The sequence below is a fragment of the Passer montanus genome, unplaced genomic scaffold (assembly GCF_014805655.1).
Source record: "Passer montanus isolate IOZ18808 unplaced genomic scaffold, ASM1480565v1 scaffold45, whole genome shotgun sequence".
NCBI lineage: Eukaryota > Metazoa > Chordata > Aves > Passeriformes > Passeridae > Passer > Passer montanus.
Genome location: NW_024369373.1, coordinates 11823240 through 11843623, shown reverse-complemented (window position 1 = coordinate 11843623; position 20384 = coordinate 11823240). Strand labels below are relative to the sequence as shown.

The following is a 20384-nucleotide window of genomic DNA, read 5'->3' as shown; positions in this document are numbered from 1 at the left end:
ATGTGCATGATGTTAAACTGACTCCCCATTTACAAGTGTTCAGACCCAGTGCTGTGGATTTACCTGGGCAATTTCAGTGAGCACCCTCCTTGCACTGCAGGGTCAGAGGCATCTTTCCTCCATCTTTTCCCCTTCTTTTCCTCTTGCTGTCACTGACTGAATCTTAGATAAGCAAGGGAGCATCAGCTCTTCCCGTGGAAGCCCAGCCAGGGTCACCGTGATGCATCTCAGAGATTGAGGGGTTTGTGCTGCAGCAGAGGTGAAGGAGTGCCCACAGCAGCTCCTTGGCTTTGCACATGAGCAACCTCCACGGGGCAGGAGCTGAGCTCTCTCCTCTGCCCCAGCACTGAACACGAAAGGAAGCCAGTCAGGATTGGCATTGGCATCTGATTGTCTCCTGCATGAAGCTTGAGAGGATTGCCAGTCACAGCACAAAGTCCTTCCTGCTCTGGTCTTCCTCACTCCTTTATTTTACAAAGCAGCTTGGAAGCTGGTACCTGCAAATCAGCTGAGTCCCCTTCAGGTGGCTCTGAAATGGGCTCTATCAATCTTTACATAAACATTTCTTACAACAAATCTTCCAGCAGCAAAAGTAAAATAAATGGTATCTATAGCAGAAAATATTCACAGAGGTCTGAACTAATCCCATATCATTTGTTTTTGGAGATGCACTTTAAATGTAAGGCATAAATGAAAAACTTTTGCCTGACATTAACTGCCATTTTATGTCAATAAAAGTTCTCACAGTACATTGTTCTATGAAAACAGTAAATATTGTTGAAAATTGCTGCAATTATACAAAGCCCACCATTATATCTGCTGTCTCAAGAGAGACTGGGACAGAATTAATACCTGAGAACAAACTTTAGTCTGTGTCTGTAGAGGTTTTGCTGCCTGCAGAGCACTGGCTCTGGGATAAGGATGGAGGGGAGGGCAGGGATGTACAGACAGGATGGCACAGGATTATTTGTCAGTTGGAAAGGGCTGTTCTAGGCATGGGAGCAGTGGTTCTCTCTGCTGTGCTCTTCTGTTCACCTGGTCCACTGTTCTAGTCCTGTGCAGAATGCAAACTCACTGTGCAGTCCTGATTCTGACCTGTAGATTAACCAAAAATATATGGGATGGCAGGAAAATTGGCCACATGTCCACAAATCTTATTTCTACCTCTTAAAGCAAGGATTTACACTGAATATACAAGGATTTATACTGTATTCTCACTTCCTTCCCATCTACCATCAACATTCACCCTCAGCAGTCAATGCTGTTCTTGTCTCTCACATCTGAAGGAACCAAGCAGAAAAGGTAAGAAGGACATGTAGAAAGAGATTAATTAGTGGAATTTCTCAGGTTGGAAAAGACTGAGGAAAACACAATAATGTCATGGAGAAGGCGGTCATCAAAACAAGGCAATAGCTTTAAATGCATATGCATACACAAATAATGAAAATATGTGCATCCACAGTGTAGGACTCACTAATATAGTAAACAGACTTGTTCAGGACTATTCTTGCCTTTTTACATTGGTTTGTTTTAAACTGAAAAACAATGAGCAATGTTCAGTAAAATAAGTACAGCAATTTTATAGATATACTGCAGTTTATTTATACTGCACCAATAGAATTTTAACAGTTTCTAAATGAAAAAAATAAAGGGAATAATTATTTATTTCACAGTAACCATATACTGCTGAAGCCTTAAAGGCATTCTTTACTGGAGAATCAAATCAGGTAGATTTGAACAAATAATTTCCATGTTGATGAATATATTTACAAAAAGTAAAAAAATGACAGCTTTACTTTTTTGCTTTAATGAACAAGCATTTTCAAAATAGAGCTAAGTTTGTAATCAGCTTTAGAAAAAAAAATTATGTAACTTGTGGCAAACAGTCTAGGGTAGAGTTACAGCTGAGATCCTCATCTCCTGGGGGGATTGCACGCTGGTCCCATCCTCAGCAGAAACAAACTGAGGTCCCACAATGACTGTCTTGCCTGGCAGCTGAAAACAAACTGCTACTGGAAAAGAACAGTAATAATCCAATAGTGACTCTTTTGTTCAGAAATCCCAATAACCAGAAAAAACTCCCTGAAATGATCAATTCCATTAAAAGCTTTAATGAGATTACCAAATTTAATTACTCTTCTGTGCTGCATTAATTTATAAAGGGTGGGTCCTCGATCTGAACATTTAATAGTTTCCAGAAATAGCAAATCCCATTTGAAAAGAAGCAGAATGATTTCTTTCTTTTTTTTTTAATTGAAATAATCTAGCACTACTACAATCCCTTTGGGCAAGATTTCTGGGAGTACTCTAGTGCCTAGGAGGTGGATATTTCTGAGGTGTCTATTTTAATTGTCATATACTCAAAGGCCTTTTAAATGCTCACCCTCTGTATGTTAACACATAAAATGACTGAACAAGGTTACATTTATGCTCTTTCAGTTTTTAAAATGTGATTTTACAAATTATACCACTAGAAAAGATAAGTGGAAGTAATTTTTAATACACAGCAAGATGCATTTCTAACTAGATTAAGCAGCTGTTAACATTATTTTTCTGCACAGCAAGAGCAAATGTCTACAATAACTAGACCTTAAAGGAAGAGGCAATCCCATTTGGTGCACATTGTATACATTTGATTTTATTCCCCAATAGCATTCAGAAGGAAATAAAAAAGAATTAGATAAAGAAATTAATTTGCAGCAGTACTTCAGACAAGCACATTTGCAAAAGCATAAGAATGTTACAGGCATTAGGAAGGAGTCTTTGAGAAGCAAGAACAAAAGGATTGCACTCAACTCCAACATTCAACTCCAGTGCCAACTTTTTCCCATGTGAAAGTGTCAAGTTGTTACTCAAAAAAATAAAATTCAAGAATCCCCTCAAGATGTATGTGCTAGGAAAAAGGAAGGTAAGCATTTCCACAAGTTGGAAGTGTGCCACTGAAACAGAAAACTATGTACTGCTTGGGATCTTTTCCACACCCCCTGTGCTTCATTTTCCAACAAAAGCATCATTTTGCTGAAATGCTGAGCATTAAAGCAAAAGGCAGCTCTTTCAGGAGATGCACAAGGAGAGCAATGAAACCACAGCCAGAGTAAGGCTGAGATAGAACAACTAAAGGTGTGAATAAGACATTGAGGAACCTACTAAAGAGCAGCTACATCCTGTAGGGCTCAATCCCAACTAGGATCATTCTACCAAGTTAAAAGCAATAAAAACCCCATAATATAAACATTCAGGCAAGGAGATTTGATGGTGGTGAAATACATTCTCTTTAGCCAACACATGAAACCCCCTACAGAATAAGGAATAAGCCTGCTTCTATGAATTTTCTGAATATTTGCTCTCTGTACTAACAGGTTTATAATTCTTTATATGGCAAAAATAATTTATAGACAGGGATTCTACCAAGCGTAATCAACACTCTTTATAAACTGTATTGACTGTCACAGGGCAGGGCAGAGACAAGGGCACGCCCCTGGGGCACATGAAGCCTTCCAGGCAGAGTTTCTCCACTCAGGATCTTGGGCATCTGAAACTGCCTTAACACCTTCCAAAAAACTAACAGGTTTATAATTCTTTATATGGCAAAAATAATTTATAGACAGGAATTCTACCAAGTGTAATCAACACTCTTTACAGACTGTATTGACTGTCACAGGGCAGGGCAGGGACAAGGGCACACCCCCTGGGGCACATAAAGCCTTCCAGGCAGAGTTTCTCCACTACAGGATCTTGGGCATCTGGAACTGCCTTAACACCTTCCAAAAGCCACCTATAGCCAACAGATGGCTTGTTCATAAAACTATGTATGGAAATCACAGACTGGAGCTTTCACCTGGCCAAAATGATTTTTCTCCACAATGTGTACTGGAAAGCCACTAGCACAGTGGTAATTTCAGAAACTTAACTGTAAACAATTACTAAAAGTTTCAAACAACACCTAATTAGAACAATATCACAGTTATGCTCCTGCACAATAGGATTCAGCCAGCCTGCTTGAAATTTATTTCTGAAGTACAGCAGCATAGGCTAGTGTGAGTATAAGTTAATTATAAGCTGAACTTAATGAAAGTATTTTGTTTGCTGTACAAGGATCTCTGCATTTGCACAGGTCAAAGTTTCCTTGCCAGATTCAGCCAGCCTGCTTGAAATTTATTTCTGAACTACAGCATAGGCTAGTGTAACAGTTAATTATAGAGCTGAACTTAATTAAAGTATTTTGTTTGTTGTACAAGGATCTCTGCATTTGCACAGGTCAAAGTTTCCTTGCCACAAAGTTTCCTTACCACGAGCACTACTCCTTTAACCTGAGTATTTGCCACATTCCAACCATGAGCACAATAATCCAGAATCAGTCTTATAAAACAGTAAATCCTGCTGCAAGACATTAAGGTACATCTGTCCAGCTGAAATCCTCTTACAGCAAGACACTCATTATTGCAAGGAGACAGTGCTTAGCAGAAAAAAGATCAAGGCCTGGTGACCTTACAAAAGTAAAAATGCACAGATGAAACTTGTAGTAAGAAGGTAATGCATACTATGTTCTCTGATTTACAGCTTTAATATATGGCAGTTAGAAAGAATTCTTTTAAGGTATTCATTTAAATATGGACAAAGAAAAGTCTGCTCAAACCAGAAAATGCCCGAGTGGATGATTACTTTAATTAGTTTAAAAAAATAATTACTAGAAACAGAAATGTAGTAATCTTTGTGCAACCAAGATCTGTTTAAAGTTTTTGGGTTTTTTTTAGCAACAAAACCAATTTCTAGAAGAAACCCCCATCTAGTTTGTGGCCATCCACACCCAGGCTCACGCTCCCCATGGTGTGAGCAGCCAAATGCTGAGGTCTCATTATTTTGAAGTCTTCATTACTTTTCAAACCTATGCCATCAAATCCCGGCTCCAAAATGTTACAAAACAAATAATCAAAGGTAGATGTCATCTGTCAACATGACAGCCAGAGCACGAGGCTGGTTTACTGGAGAATGGAGAAGTTGAGTCCCAGGCCACTCTGCCCTGCACGAGCACGAGCCAGCACACTGCAGCCAGGACCACGCTGGACCTTGGCATGGGAGAACAGCCAGAAACAAGAGCAGGAGTGGGCTGGCTGTGCCAGTGTGGCAGCCCCTCTCCCCAGCAGCATTACTGGAACCAGAGCCTGGCAGAATTTCCAATAAAACTGTCAAAACCTGCAATTTCCCCCAAGTCTTTCCCCCTTCCTGGGTTCAGAGCAGCCCTCCCAGCTGCTGGCATGAAGCTGCAGTGCTGCTGCATGTCACTTCACTGTTTGGCACAAAGTGAAAGATAATAGAGTTTACAAGAAGCTTTGTAGTCTCTTTTTCAAGATAAGATGAAAACAAACAAGACAAATGAAAACAAAAGGGTAGGAACCCCCTGAAAATAATGAAGAAATATGTTTATTTCCTTATCTCAGTATCACACTCCTACCCAAAATCAGAAGTGGTTCCCTTTGCTCACAAAAAACATTTGTAGATTTACTTTCATTCCACAGCCCTCTACTCCATCTGGCAACAGCCTGGGTCAGTGTATGGAAATTATATCCTCTGTGCTGCTAAATATTCCTGCCTACAGAGCTCCCACTGGAGGGCTGCCAGCATGCTTAATTGCAAATGGAGAGAGCGTTGGCCAAATGATTTCTTTATTTCCAAAAGCACAGATGAGGGTCAGCTTAGGAAATTTCTTTGGGTTGTAAGAGATTAACCCTCAGCATGATTTGGAGTATCTCCTCTTTCAGCTGCATATTCATCTCAAGTGAAACAGAGGCAGTGGAGAACCAGCAGTGCTTCAGTTCAGCTGGGTGAAATCAGCAACCACGGATTTGACACATTTATTTCCTTTAAATTTTCCCTTCATTTGTGCCTGTAACAATGATTTAAGTGAAACAATTCTCTACAGAGAAATTATGGGAAGCAGCACCAGAAATATCTCTGTCCTGACCTGATTCCTTCCAGGTGGCCTGGCTGCCCTGGGCTGATCCTCAGCAGAGCTGCTCATGAGCCAGGGGTGAGACTCTCCTGCCTTCCTTTAACATGGAATTGGACAATTCACTTTTTCCACAGTAGTTTTTTTAAATCCCCATTTAGATATTCTGCCTTTCTCCCCAGCCCAGATATAAAAAAATCAAAAATTATGAACGTGCTTGCTTTTGGCTTCTTAGCAATAACAACTTGGTAGTTTGAAAAAATAAAAATAATTTATACAAAATGACAGCACCACAAATCCTGCCTGGGTAGCAGTGCTAGGGCCCTTGCACACAGCCCTGCAGATCAAGTGCAAATTTAGACCCAGTGCTGCAGGAAAGAAGGTTTGAGATGTACCTTCCAAAATGATCCTGATGACCAGGGCAGCACCAATGGCAAATGAAATTATGTTGCTCAACACAAATATAGAAAACCATATTTTTGGCATCCCAATAATTTTTGCTAAGGAGAAAATAGTACAAACATTAAGGAAAATGTGTATTTCATTAATTATTCAGAAGTGACACTCATCAGAAATTTTATCTTTGAACAGGATATATCAAGTGACAATAAAAAAGGCTCTGATTTCTTCACTCCTTCCAGCAGCCCTAGGTAAGAGTAGTTTATTGCATAGGATGAGAGACAGTTTATAAGTCTGTTTTTCTGTATATACATGCTCTTTTTTATTCTTAATCCTTTATTTTTTTTTTCAAGATGCATTCATATTTAGCTGCATGAAGGATCATAGACAAATTTTATGAAAGTTCTTGACCAAAACCCACAGAGAATAAAAGCCTCAAATCACACAAGTAATGTAGGAGAGAAAGCCATCAGTAAAACACTTGAAAGCCTCACATGACAACTTCTTTGAAAGCTGAGACTCATTCAGATCTCCAGATCTTTCCTACTTGGGCTAATTGCTGAAAGTCTTTTGATTGATTGTGGGTTGTTTTTGGTTTTTTTCTAAAAGATTTCCCTGTGTTCACATCAGAACTGATACAATTAAACACTTTTTCCTCAATTACCAAATGCTAACAGCAAAACCAGAACTTTATTACAGCAACTTCTCATCCTCAGGAAGAAGCTGCTTTCAGAAATCAATTGCAAGCTCAGGGAGGGAACTGCTTGTCAAGAAATATGAGGCAGGGATACCAGTTCAGATGTTCAAGATTCTGGGTTGAGTGTCCAGCCACTAAATCCATGCCAAACCATCAGCTCTGGTCCCACAGTATGCAAATCATCCAACATTCATTATCTCTGCCTCACAGTTACTAACTCCTTTGCAATATTCCCTACTTTTCATGAAATATTTTCAAATGCCCTACTTGTTGCAGTTCAAAGATCCCAAATCTTGTTACTTATTGCAAATCTTGTTACTTGACAGAATTCTTGCTTTTTGGATAATCACAATTCCATTACTCTCCATGGGAGAATTTTCACATAGAAATTCATTTCCTGACCATCACACTAAATATTTCTGAATCCAGCTGAGCTGTAAGGGACACACAGAAAGCCTATTAAGTTATAAACATCAGCTGGCAAATAAGCACTGAAATGCACACTTTCACACTAAGCTGGGTGTGCAAAGGGCAGAAATCTGGAGTGCACGTGGAGCCACCACAGAGCAGGGGTTGTGCACAGCCTGCAGCAGCAGCAGTGGGGATTTCTGCCCTTGGGTGTGCTGGGAATATCCAGCACAGCTCTGTGCCACGTGCTCAGAGATGACTCTCCTGAAAATGTCCAACAGCCCAAGGACCACATATGAATGTTGTTTCAGAAAAATGACTGGAAGACAGCGCTCGGTTTTTTTCCATAACAACTATTCATAACAATTGCACCTTGCTAATCCATTTTCATCTGAAATCTAAGATCTTTTGGGATTTGAAGCTCTCTCAATAGCCCAAAGAAAGGCAAGGATTTGGAGATTGAAACAATTCACACGTTTGTTTAGTCATGGTATTTTTACTCATATTTCATTGCTACTTATTTCCTGCAACTTCAGCTGAGTAAATGTATCAGAACTCATCCCTCTTAGGAATTTCTGTTCCTCTGTTTCACCATCACTAAATAAATTTTATTGTTTGCTGTTATTAAACATCCAGAAGTGAACTGCAGAGCCACAGATACTCCTCCAAGGTATTCTGTGCCATAAAAAGATATATAGTGCACAGAAAATCCTTCACATTTAAAAAGCAGACTATAAATAAGGAATTTCCTGTGTCCCACCATCAGATGCAGAGCATCGCCAAGCTGCCAGGCCCCTCTGAGACACACACAACTCACAGTAATTTTATACAGAACAAAGTGAATATTTTACACAGATTTAAATTCTAGCATAGCAAGCAGTCATTTTTATGCCAGGAAAAGAGATCATTGAAATACTTCCAAGTCTGCACAATAATAATGAAGAAATAGATCACCATAATTTTTCTATAGATTTTGCTTTATAATTATACTGCAACATCCATATGTTTGTATTATATCTGTACTATTTTGTCAATTTTTATATCTTTAGATATTGTCTTATCTGTTTAAATAAACCAACTTTTAAATTCATTTTATAAAAACCTATTCTGTAGTGTATGAATGAAACAGTTTACATAAAGAATAAAATGCAGCTTATGAAGACAAATTCTACCTTGAAAAATTTGCCTTTGAATCACTTCCCCTTCACTTGATCACAGATAAGTGAATTTTAGCAGCATTTTAACAGTCTGCTGAGGTCACCAAACACAGAGAAATTCAATGGAGGAAATAGCACTTCAAGTATAAACCAGCAGGCATATGGCAAGTGAACCTAGTTTGAAGGGGCAAGGGCATATTTATAAATCTTATGCATTTTGTGCAATTAACTTTGAAACATTTTAAATCACAGCCATCTTTAGGCTACCCTAAAACAAGAATGGAAAAAAACACAGTACAGAGGGAGTCAGCAAGAAAGGAACTTGAAGTTTACTTTATCAGCATGATTTCTTTTTTACACAAGTAGTTAACGTCACAGCAGTTTTGTCCTTCTCTGCAGCCATTATGTTGACCATTTTTTCTTTTATTTCATGACTTGTCCAACTACAAAAGCAACAAGAAGAGGGGCATGGAGTGGGGGGAAGTCAGCCCTGAATTACACTACAGATAATCTTTAAAACATTTTTCAGTGCACAAGACAGGAGCAGCAATTTTGCTTAGATGTACTGAATCTTGGGTCCACCAGAAATTATAATCTCTTAATGGTCCATATTTGTTGTATTTAACCCACATGATTTCTTTTATGGCTACCAATAAAGTTACACACTGTATTAATTTTGATGGAGTCAAAATGAGACAGAGCATACATCAGATAGCACCAGAAAGAAAAGTTTTCAACTCTTTTTACCAATCTTACTGCTATTTCAAGTTCCTAAGGTAGGAGCTGAGGAAAAATGAGGAAGATGGCATAGAAGGGTGTCATTTCTGAAATTATTTTTGAGCCAACTCAAAAGAAAGAGAGAATTTGACACCTGCAGAGATGGAGGCAGAGGTATACTTTGAACATAAGCACATGAAAAGTGCATATGGGTCTCAAAAATTTCACATTCCTCATCTTTTAGAGAAGAGAAAAAGGTGGAATTGGGTCCTATTTTAGTCCCTTGCTCTGAAATTCCTTAAAATGGCCTTTATCTTGCTGTTTGTAAGATTTTGGCCCAGAAATGGAAGGGAGAATTTAACTCCCTGTTGAATGGTCAGTCCCATCCACGGTTGGATTAAGGACTGCTGGCAAACACTGGGCACTTTTGGCTTGTTATTAGGCATCCTTTCATCTGTGTGTGTTGGAACACACTTGCTGCACTGCACTGTTCTCTGTGCCTGGAGCATGGACAATGGATCCTGTTTCCCTTTCATGCAGTCTACAGATTCTTTTCCTTACATCAAACCTGGTCCTAAATCTCCTCCTCACACAATGGAGCCTCACTAGTATGAGGAATGCAGGCTATAAATCCTGCTTTCCTTTCCAGGGGATCAAACATGGCTCATCCTGGTTACACCTGATGCAAATTCCAATTTTCATTTGTGAATTAAGCTGTTTTTCAGGGTTACATACAAAGCATTTGATATTTATTAACAGAGACGTGACATTTATTGCACTGGTGGACTCTGGCCCAGGACAGTCTCAACCCCAAGAGCCATCTTAACTGATTTGCAGCCATGGGCCTTCCCATCATGGCTGGAAAAAAAATGGAAACGTGGTCCTTGTGCCACTGTCACTTTCATTGGGAACCCCATTATCCTCAATAACTGAGTTTGACAGCACTCTGGGTGAACACCTGTATTCTATTTAGAAGAGTCTACTTCATTTTCGTAACACATTAGCAGAGCCATGGATCTCTGAGCACTGTTGGACGTTTTTATTGATGCAGATTTGATTATTAAAAGGAAAAGCTGGACTTTTGGAAGCTGGGCCCCCTAAGTCTTGAGACCTGTGGCAAAGCTCAGGCTCTGTGATTTGGAAGGAAACCTTATTAGAGCAGGTTCTTCTGTTTCAACACATCAAAAGAACTATCTCTTGATCTATTTTTATCTACAATGAGAATTCACTGGCTGTGCCATTTTACTTCCATAATCATGCATTGTTAATGGAATTAAAAGGGCTCTGTACACTAGGAGAAATATTCAACAGCTAATTCTCTTGTTTTTTGAGCAACTGGAAAAGAGATGGGCTTTCATGTAGCACCTCAGTTACTTCATTGTGTCAAAATTAAATAGAATAAATAACACATTAATGCAAAAAACAAAAAAGGTGATAGAGGATTTGGATCTGAGAGTATTCTAATGAATGCAGAAAAAACAATCCACTCCCCACTTTTAAAGATTACAGCCTTTGAACACAGAGGTTACCAAACAGAAGCAGCCTGCTCTGAGAGCCCATGGACTACTGTATTTGTTCACCCCACAGGAAAGCACCACTAACATCTCTGGGAAATGCTTACTCACTGAGGAAAATGAAAATTAAATTTTCATCAAATTTCAGTGCAAACATGGGCTTTGTTTTCCCTTACCCACAAACCCCTTTCTGAATCCAGCTCCATGACCTGCACTTTGTGTATTTTGCCTACTTCTCCCCAGCCCCACAGCCCAGAGCTGTTAAACTGCTGATGGCTCCTCTTCTCTCTGCCAGGCTGACCCCAGCCCAGCAGTGACAGCTCACCTCTGCTCCCTGTGCAGGTGAGAGGGGCCCAGGGGCACAAGCAGAGCAGGAGCCCCCATGCAAGCAGCAGGGAATTGCTGAAGCACCCTGTGAGTAATTCTCGAGGTTACAGAAACAGTTCATAACATTACCCAGCACAGATTACAGCAAACATTAAAAATTAATATCAATAATAAATTGACTAAGAGTGTTTTCATAATATGTAGCAGAAAAAGGAATTGCCAGATGCAGATAAAGCCAAGGTAGGTTTAATAACCTCATTAAAATAAGCTATATAGTGCCAAACTCCTAAAGCACAGATATTTCTTTGTGACAACAAGGAATTACTGATAATGAGTAACAAACTAAATGGAAAGGCTGACACAAGATCCTGCGTGACTGCAGAATGTGAAGCACAGCCTCCTTGTGGCTGAATGGCATCAGCAGGGCAGGTACCCGACCTGTTCTGGTTAATCACAATTCTTGGGGCTGAATAAGTTCTGAAGAGACTGTGATGAGCACAACTTACTACTGGGATCATGGTTTATGTGCAAGTACCAAAGGAAGCTCAACAGTGATTCAGAGAATCTCAAGGAACACACGGGATTTTGAAAAGGAAACAAGCTGAGACCTGTTGGATCCCCAAAGGATATCATTATGGAACATACATTTAAATCATGAACTAATGAGTAAGAACACACCAGGTATACACTTCTTTTGTATGCAATGCTAAGATGAAATAAAACTATTGTTGTAAAGATTATTTCTCCCACATTACAAGGATGCTCACGTAGACCATTATTTTGTTGAAGCAGTAAAACAAAAGTTTTGCTCTTTCTTCTTGTACTTATTGGATTTAGAGGCACAAAAGAGGTCAAGTATGTAAGAACATACCTTCTTCAAGGCATGTAAGGCTTATGTAAGAACAGATCTTCTTCAAAAAGCCCCAGTATTACCATATAACTTGTTTCACTTTTTTATTTTAACAATTTTTATTTTAACAATTTTAATTTCAATGAATATGCATAGAGATGTACAAGGGCTGAAGAGGAAAGAAATACTGTGCTTATATATGAAATATTATTCCTGACATACAGTTTTTTTCTGGACTGTCTGAACAATGGCAGTCCTGTCTCCAATATGAAAGGAAAAATATGGTGTTAACGAACTTTTTAAAGTAATAATAAGAAAAAAAATGGGGAAAAACGAGTTAACTACTAGTACTGTTCAACACTGCTAGTATTAAAGATCTTCCTGTAAATCCTGCATGAGAATAGGGTCATTAGGAAACATTAATCATTTTCTATGACACAATTCTTGAAACACATCACTATTCCCTGGAACCATCACCTCTGCTGAGGCTGCTGCTCACACACTTAAGCAATTTATTACATTCTGCTAAAGCACAGCTCCATCAGCTGAATGTGTGGCAGCCTCCCCGTGCCTGGTGCACAGAGGTCCCCACTCACTTTGCACTGAAGTTACGTGTCAGCAGCCAGATGAGAGGGCAGGAGATGTAAACTCTGCCTTTTGTTTTCCCACAGGATATTTAAGACAGCAAACCCCAGCATCCAGTCACCTCTGGAGGCAAAGCAGAGCTGCCTCAGTGTTTGGGTCAGCAGAACAGAGACTTCCCTAAACTTCTCTTTACAGGGCCAGAACAGAAAGGGCTGAGAGCCCTGCCCTGCTTTGTGCTGCAGTGGGGCAGCACAATAAACACAAGGTGTTTATGCTCAGAGCTGTGTTTCAGTTCCCAGCTGGGGCTGGTGGCTCACTGAAGAGCCCAGTGCTGTGCCCAGCCTGGGGACTGTCCCCACCAGCCTGCCTGCAGCCCCTGTGGCCATCCCAGCCATTCCCTCTGAGGAGACACTCATCCATCCATCCATCCATCCATCCATCCATCCATCCATCCATCCCTGCTGTCCCTGCCAGCCCCAGGGGGGTGGCATCAGAGCTGACAGCTGGCACAGCTCAGCAGTGCCACTGCCATCCAGGGGCTGCCAGCACTTCTGGGATAACCACGCTCTTCCAGGACCTGATGGCTTTGCTATTTCAAATTGAACAAGGCCAAAGCTCAAAAATATAAATTGTCATTCCTCCAGTCTTCTAAATAAAGCAAGCTCCCCACCAAAATGACAGATTCTGTTCCAGTTTGACAACACAGCTGTGTCTTAAATGTTTTCTAGGTACTTTCAGGCCCCGTTTTGCCCTCTGAATAGCAGACACACATTTCCCTGCAGATGCCATGTCTGCCTCCCTGACCCACACCACTCAGAACATCTGAAGGCAGTTCAAAGATTACTTCTGCAATTTAGAGGCCTACACAAACACTGCAACTTGTGATTCAGGTCAAATATACTTAAAAGTCTATTTTTATGCAGCTTGACAACATATAGAAGAACTGACTTCTCTTACATTCTCCCAAAATAGAAAAAAACAGTGAGTTCTGCATTATAGTACCATTTTGAAGTATTTCTGCTCCATATCTTTAGAGAACCTTTTGGATACTTGTTCCACTCCCTTTTCAGCCAGATTTCACAGATGTTTCACAAATATTTAGGAGCTAGGAGGCCTTGACAGAGTTCTTGTAACTGCTAAAAAGGCCACAGGTCCTTGTGCAGCTCCTCAAAGCAACCTCAGGTGTGCACAGGGGGATGCACACACCAGGGGTGCAGAGAATGCACACAGCCTGCTGCAGGTATGGCTTTCCTGGGGAAGAAATAAACATCTTAAAAAACAGAATTGCCAGAGCATGTCTGAAAAATGAAAGTTACAGAGGTTACTGCACTCATCATTTTAAGTTTTATAAGTCCGTCCTCTAAGAGTAACTAAACACAAGAAGTATTGATAAGTTATTAAACCTTGATTTTTTTTTGTTTCTTTATGAAGTTCAACATCTGTTTTCAATGTGAATCTGAACAAGATAAAAGCAGGTAGGTATGGCTTAGCACTTTATCAGAGTCCAGAGTGTTTAATAAAAGATGACCCAGTTTCTCATTTATTGTGAAATTAATGTAATTTCAAAATAATATTTAAAAATGTAATTTTAAGCAAACAAATTTTTTTCTATTATAAATGCCACTTTCAAGGATGTTTGTAGAAAGTTGATTTAGCAAAAAATGTAATTTACTTTTAAAATAAATTTCTTTTTGTTTTCTTTTTAAAATTTTTCCTGCATAAGTGTTACTGACCTCAAAACCACCAACACAGTTGAGAGTTCATAAACGTAACCCATACTTGGAAGGATTTGCCTTTCTTAGGGATTTGAAACTTTTCATTGTGTGGCTTCTGATTAAAGTTGGGAGGAAAAAAAATTGCATGGAGACTGGTATTTTATTATAGCTGCTGCATAATTAGATCTCTACAGTTTTATTTGCAAAATGTCATGCATAAAGAAAAGGAAGGGCACTGAACAAAGTTACCAGTCATACAAAAATTACTTAATATCAAAACAGCAGTGACTTAATTCAATTTGAAGCATTATTACTTGACTCTGTTTGATACATTCCAGTATGTAATACTACTCCTAATTTTGTACATTTTATCTATAAAGAGTGCTCTGGGACTGAAGTCAAGATGCTTACACAGTGCCTATTGCAGGCTAAATGCTTTTCCCATTCCTATTTGCATAACAAGAGAAAAGAAAATTTGATTTAAGGAGGAAGAAAGCAACCCAAAACTTCTGTCTGTGCATATATATGAGAATACAGGTTACATTCACATAATCACAGTGAACTAGGTTGGAAAAGACCTTTGAGATCATCTAGTCTAACCCATGACCCAACACCTTCTCATCAACTAAGCCATGGCCCTGAGTGCCACGTCCAGTCTTTTTTTAAACGTGTCCAGGGTTGGTGACTCCACCACCTCTCTGGGCAGGTGATTTCAGTGTGCAGTCACTCTTTCAGTGAAGAATGTTTTTTTAACATCTAACCTAACTTCCCCTGGTTTGGCTGAAGTTTGTGTCCTCTCCTTCTGTCAGGTGTTGCCTGGGAGCAGAGCCCAGCCCCAGCTGAGCACAGCCACCCTTCAGGAGCTGTAAAGAGTGATAAGGTCACCCCTGAGTCTCCTTTTCTCCAGGCTGAGCACCCCCAGCTCCCCCAGCTGTTCCTCAGAGTTTCTGTTCCAAGCCCCTCTCCAGCCTCGTTGCCTCCTCTGGATGTGCTCGAGCATCCCAAGGTCCTTCCCAAACTGAGGGCCCAGAGCTGGACACAGCACTCGAGGTGTGCCCTCACCAGAGCCAATGACCTCCCTGCTCCTGCTGGCCACGCTCTTCCTGATCCAGGCCAGGAACATTTGGTCTTGGCCACCAGGGCACACTGCTGGCTGTTGTGAACACCCCGTGTGTGGAGACGTGAGTCTGGACTCCATGTTTTCAGAAGGCTGGTTCATTATATTATGATATATACTATATTAACATACTATACTAAAAACTATACTAAATGAGCAGAGAGAAAAGATTGATCAGAAGGCTAGAATGAACAAGAATAGAATTTATAACAAAATCTGGTGACTGCTCACAGCCTTGACACAGGTGGCTGTGATTGATCATCAATTGAAAACAACCCCCATGGACCAATGGAAGATGCACCTGTTGCATTCCACAGCAGCAGAGAGTTATTGTTTACATCTTTCTCCTGAGGCTCTTGAGCTTCCCAGGAGGGAAAAATCCTAGGAAAGGATTTTTCATAAAATATCATAGCTACAGCTGGCTCCTCTTCAGTCAGCTGTTGACCAGTGCCCCCAGGTCCCTTTCTGCCTGGGCACTGTGCAGCCACTCTGTCCCCAGCCTGTAGAGCTGCAGGGGTTGTTGTGGCCAAAATGCAGGACTGGGCACTTGGATTTATTAAACTCCATCCAACCATTCCAGGTCTCTCTGCAGAGCCCTCCTACCTTCCAACAGACTGACACACTCTCCCAGCTTGGTGTCACTTGCAGATTTACTGCTGGTGGACTCAGTCCCCTCATCCAGACCACCAGTGAAGATATTGAACAAAACAGGCCTGATCAGTGCCCCAGCACAGAGCCCTGAGGGACAGCCCTGGTGCCTGGCTGCCACCATCCCCACCCCTCCCTGGGCTGGCCATGCAGCCAGCTCTGAACCCAGCACAGAGTGCTCCTGTCCCAGCCCTGGCTGCAGCTTTTCCAGGAGGCTGCTGTGGGACACAGTGACAAGGGCCTTGCTGGAGTCCAGGTACACAACACCTTCTTTGTGAGAAAAGGAAAAGAAATCTGAAGTCCTCATTCTCCCCATTCCTTTCTTCAATTTAGTTTAATGTAAACATTTACATAAAAATTAGGATACTGTTTAGAAATTTTTTGAGCCCCTATACTCCTTCTGAAGTTACAGCCTTATACAATATGCTAATTTACACAGCAACCACCAACCACTTAACACAAATGGGATAAATATTATGCTGAGGATTAACTGAACTATAAAGAAACAAAAGATCCATTTTTGTGCAAATTTGAGTAGTATTAAACAAACAAAGTCAGAGGATGAAGAGTTTTTGCTGTTACACACTGAACTATATTGGATTTTCCTAAATGCTTTTGCTTTAGAAAATGCTGTCTTGTCAGGACCTATAAGTGCATTTATTTCCCAAATCTAGGATAACACTTCAGAAGTCAGAGGGCTTTTCCCCCTCCCTATCCCCCTCCCTTCTGATCCTGTTTACCCCTTTCCCAAATCCAGCAATCAAAACGGAACCATCCATGGCCCTACATTAAATTCTTCACCTTCCATACCAACAATGTGTTTACAACCTCTTTGCTTCAAATCAGGGAAAGTCTTCCACTAACTTCGTTCTGGAAACTCTCAATCTGGTTTTCACAAAATATAAACTGGACAAACATAATGCTTATTTTAAAAAAATTCTAATTACAAGTTTCAAGGATCCTAATAACTGATAAAGCAAGATTTTGGGGCATTCCTTGGAAGAGGGAAAACATCTGTAACCACTTTGGTTCTGAGTCCAGATTCAGGATGCAATTGGAAATAAATAAAACCACTTTAGGCTCTGGTTTATGTTTATTTTGGTTTCAGTGACTGGAACTTAAACATGACAGATTCTGAGTCCCCAAGTAATTAATTCCAATCAGCCACCTGCCTCCTCTGCCTGTTGACATCCCCTGTACAGTGGTGGTTATTGAAATTGTCACTCAAGGAAACAAAGTTATCCTCAGAGTGTATCCAGCCACCCACCTGGCTCACACAGAGCTCTCAGGGCTGAAATTGAGATAGGAGAAAAAAAAAATAATCTCTGTGTCAGTATTACAGGAGTCACATGCCTAGAACTTGTTTTAGATAAGCCATAAAAGCTGGCATGTCGATGAGGTTTTCCTGTGGTTTGGTTACTTGAGATGGAATGAATTTTATTCTGTCTAAGAGAAAGGGACATGGCATCCACTGCACAGCTCTGCTCTGCAAGAGCCCTGGATGCAAACAGACCCCTGCCAGTCAGTGCTCCCTGCCACAGACACTGCCAGGGTCTCACACTGACTGCCCAGCTTTGGTGCCTCTGCAATCCCCCAGCAGGGACAGCACCCAGGCAAAGAACAAAACTGGCCCTGCTGAGGTGTTAGGTGGTAAGAGAACCTTTCCCTAAGAGGCAGTTTTCTTTAGTTCATTGACCTACATTTAAAAAAACCCACAAAACTGAGTTGATAAATCATCCCCAGGTCTGCCTTTGTCTCTTTTCTGAAAATGAAAAGAAATGCCAAGATAGGTAACTTCAAATGGAAAGGAAAACAGACTGCAAAGCATAAATTCACCCTAAACGTTTTCCTGCTGCTGTTTATCCTGTCAAAAATATTCAATTCAATCAACATTATACTTCTAGCATAAACATAAATCACTGCCAAGACATTTTGGCTTTGTTATCAGACATGATATTTCAATAAGAAATACATAAATAGAATTAAAGACTCCACTTTTTTCCAGGTTATCTGTTGCCATTTCTAGCACTTCATAAGCCATTTTGCTGCAGTTTCTGGAGGACAGGGAGTCTAGGCAGCTCTTGGGCTAACAGAAGACATTGAAAGACAGGGAAAAGAAAATCTAAAGTGATATGCACACAGGCAGAATTAGCTTACTCTTCATACAGCAAGCAGAAAAGAAGATAAAGAGGTAGCACATAAGAAAACCTCTATGAAAAGTAGTTTGGCACTTTGCTCCAGTCTAGGAGCTAGATTGGCAATAAGTCACTTATGTTTTAACACCAGGCAGCAGCAGCTTGAGTCTGGAAATGCAGAGTTTTTAGAACCCAGTCCAGCTGCTGACAACTCAGGCAGTGAAATCGGATTACTTGCAGTCATGGAGATCCCCTGCTGCTGCACACACACCTGGGGACAGGAGCTGCTGCCTGTACACGGCACCATTTGTGTGACAACATCCCCGAGGGACTTGCCAGAACGGAGTGAAGCGTGGGGAGTGACACAAACTGCTCCAGTTTTCTCTGAGAGAGAAACATTCAAATACTTTCATATATGAAATCAATAAAGAAACAAACAAAACAACATCAGAAAGCAAAAAACATCAGCAAAGGCAGAGCAGGTCTGTCAGTTCACTGGTCGCTGCTGGGCCATGGCTATCAAATCTGGAATGACACTGGAGGGTTGGTAACAGTTGTGCAGTTAATGAAAGAGAATGGGGATAAAGGAGTTGAAGTCTTCATTTAGATTTTAACCATTTTTTGACTTCACCTCCAATTCCTTCATAACGGAACTTTGGAGAACAGGCTTCTACTTCTATACCTGTTCCTACAGTACCTGCCAATCTCACACCCTCCTCATCCCAAGTTTAACTAGCACATTTTCCTCTTCATTCAGTGTAGGCTATGGCTGAGCCCAAACATCATTACTGATCTCTTCTATCTTACTCATATTCCCCAAATTCTTGGGCTCCCAAGATCATCACCAGCTGCCTGACATTCCAGCCTCTGACACAATCAATTTTCCAGACCCCTCACATCTCCACCATGTCTAACTTCTATAACATCATCTCTGAGACAGTCTCTCTCTTCTTTTTATTATTAGCAAAATGTTTATGATACTCTTATGACATATCTCAAATCCTGCAGCATCCTGTTAGGTGGGAAACACAACCTCACATATTCATTAATGTGGGACTTGGAAAAAAAAAAAGAGGCCCTTAGAACATTTCCTCTCTCACTAACTGACTTCTTATCATTAACATCCTTGCCCCACAATTCAGTTTCTCCTGAAACACAGCCCTGCATGCCCTCAGGCCCTGGGGCTGACCCTGGATCTGTCTGTAATGTCACAAGAATGGCCTTGAGTGCCCTTCTGGGGCCAGGCACTGCCTCTGCAACATGGGAGGCTCAGAGGCTGCCGCCTCCTTGCAGGGCTGCAGCTCTGTCCCACTTCAAAGGAACAAAGAGCAATCTAGAGAGGAAGGTGTGAAGGAAGAAAATTCAAAAGGCTGCAGACTCATGGCATTTGGTTTGAAATTAGCAAGTACCCCTGGAAGCTTTGGGCAAATGGCTATTTCCAGGTATTACAAATGATGAATAATGTTATGCTGTGTTTGCATTGGGTTTAGGGGATAATTTGACAAGTTTATTGCTTCTGTGGTTTAAGAGACCAAAACATTATGGAACTTCACATCCGAGGTATTTCATCATAAACCAAAGCAACTAAAACTGCAAAGCAAGGGAAGACAACATAGCTAATGCTAAGCCTCAAGATAAAAGATGAAAACTGTTATAGTTACCAATTAACATTTAGATTGCCTGTACAAAGGGATGCCATAAATCCCCACACCTCAGGTACAATAATTCCTTTTAATATCTCATTGTATCACTGCCAAAGATTGTCTCTCTGCTATGTACTGTTTCAATGCACATTTGTGCACTTTTTGGTTTCCAGTGAGTATTGATGCACATAAATGATATCAGTCACTGTTTCCTTGTAATCCAACTATCCCACAGTCAGCTTCTTCCCCACAGAACCTCTGCCACAAGAAGCAGAGGCAGCTAAAGCTCCACTGAGCATCACTCCAAAGGAAAGCCACCAATTTAATGGCACTGAGTAAATTCAATGTTGTTAATGGAAATAGATAATTTCCCACAATTCTATCCTAAGTTCTGCATAATGCATCCATAAATTTCAGCTGCAGCCTGCACTGAAAGCAGAATATGGCTTTGCTTAGACACTGTTGTGAGCTCACTAAACCTATGAGGGAATATCTGAAAAGTCTTTCCACTGTTTTTTTAAGTCT

At 40.7% G+C, this 20384-nt stretch overlaps 1 protein-coding gene across 3 annotated transcripts in view; it reads right to left on the bottom strand.

Moving 5' to 3' along the window:
* The window catches only part of VSTM2B (V-set and transmembrane domain containing 2B), a 227015-nt gene that overhangs the window by 126481 nt on the left and 80150 nt on the right, over positions 1 to 20384 (bottom strand). For 2 of the 3 annotated variants that reach the window (XM_039721319.1, XM_039721321.1), the window contains exon 2: positions 1036 to 1095. The exons of the other annotated variant lie outside the window; for it this stretch is intronic. The gene's annotated coding sequence lies outside the window, so the exon portion shown is untranslated. The remainder of the gene's footprint in view (positions 1 to 1035; positions 1096 to 20384) is intronic. 3 annotated transcript variants of the gene reach the window in all.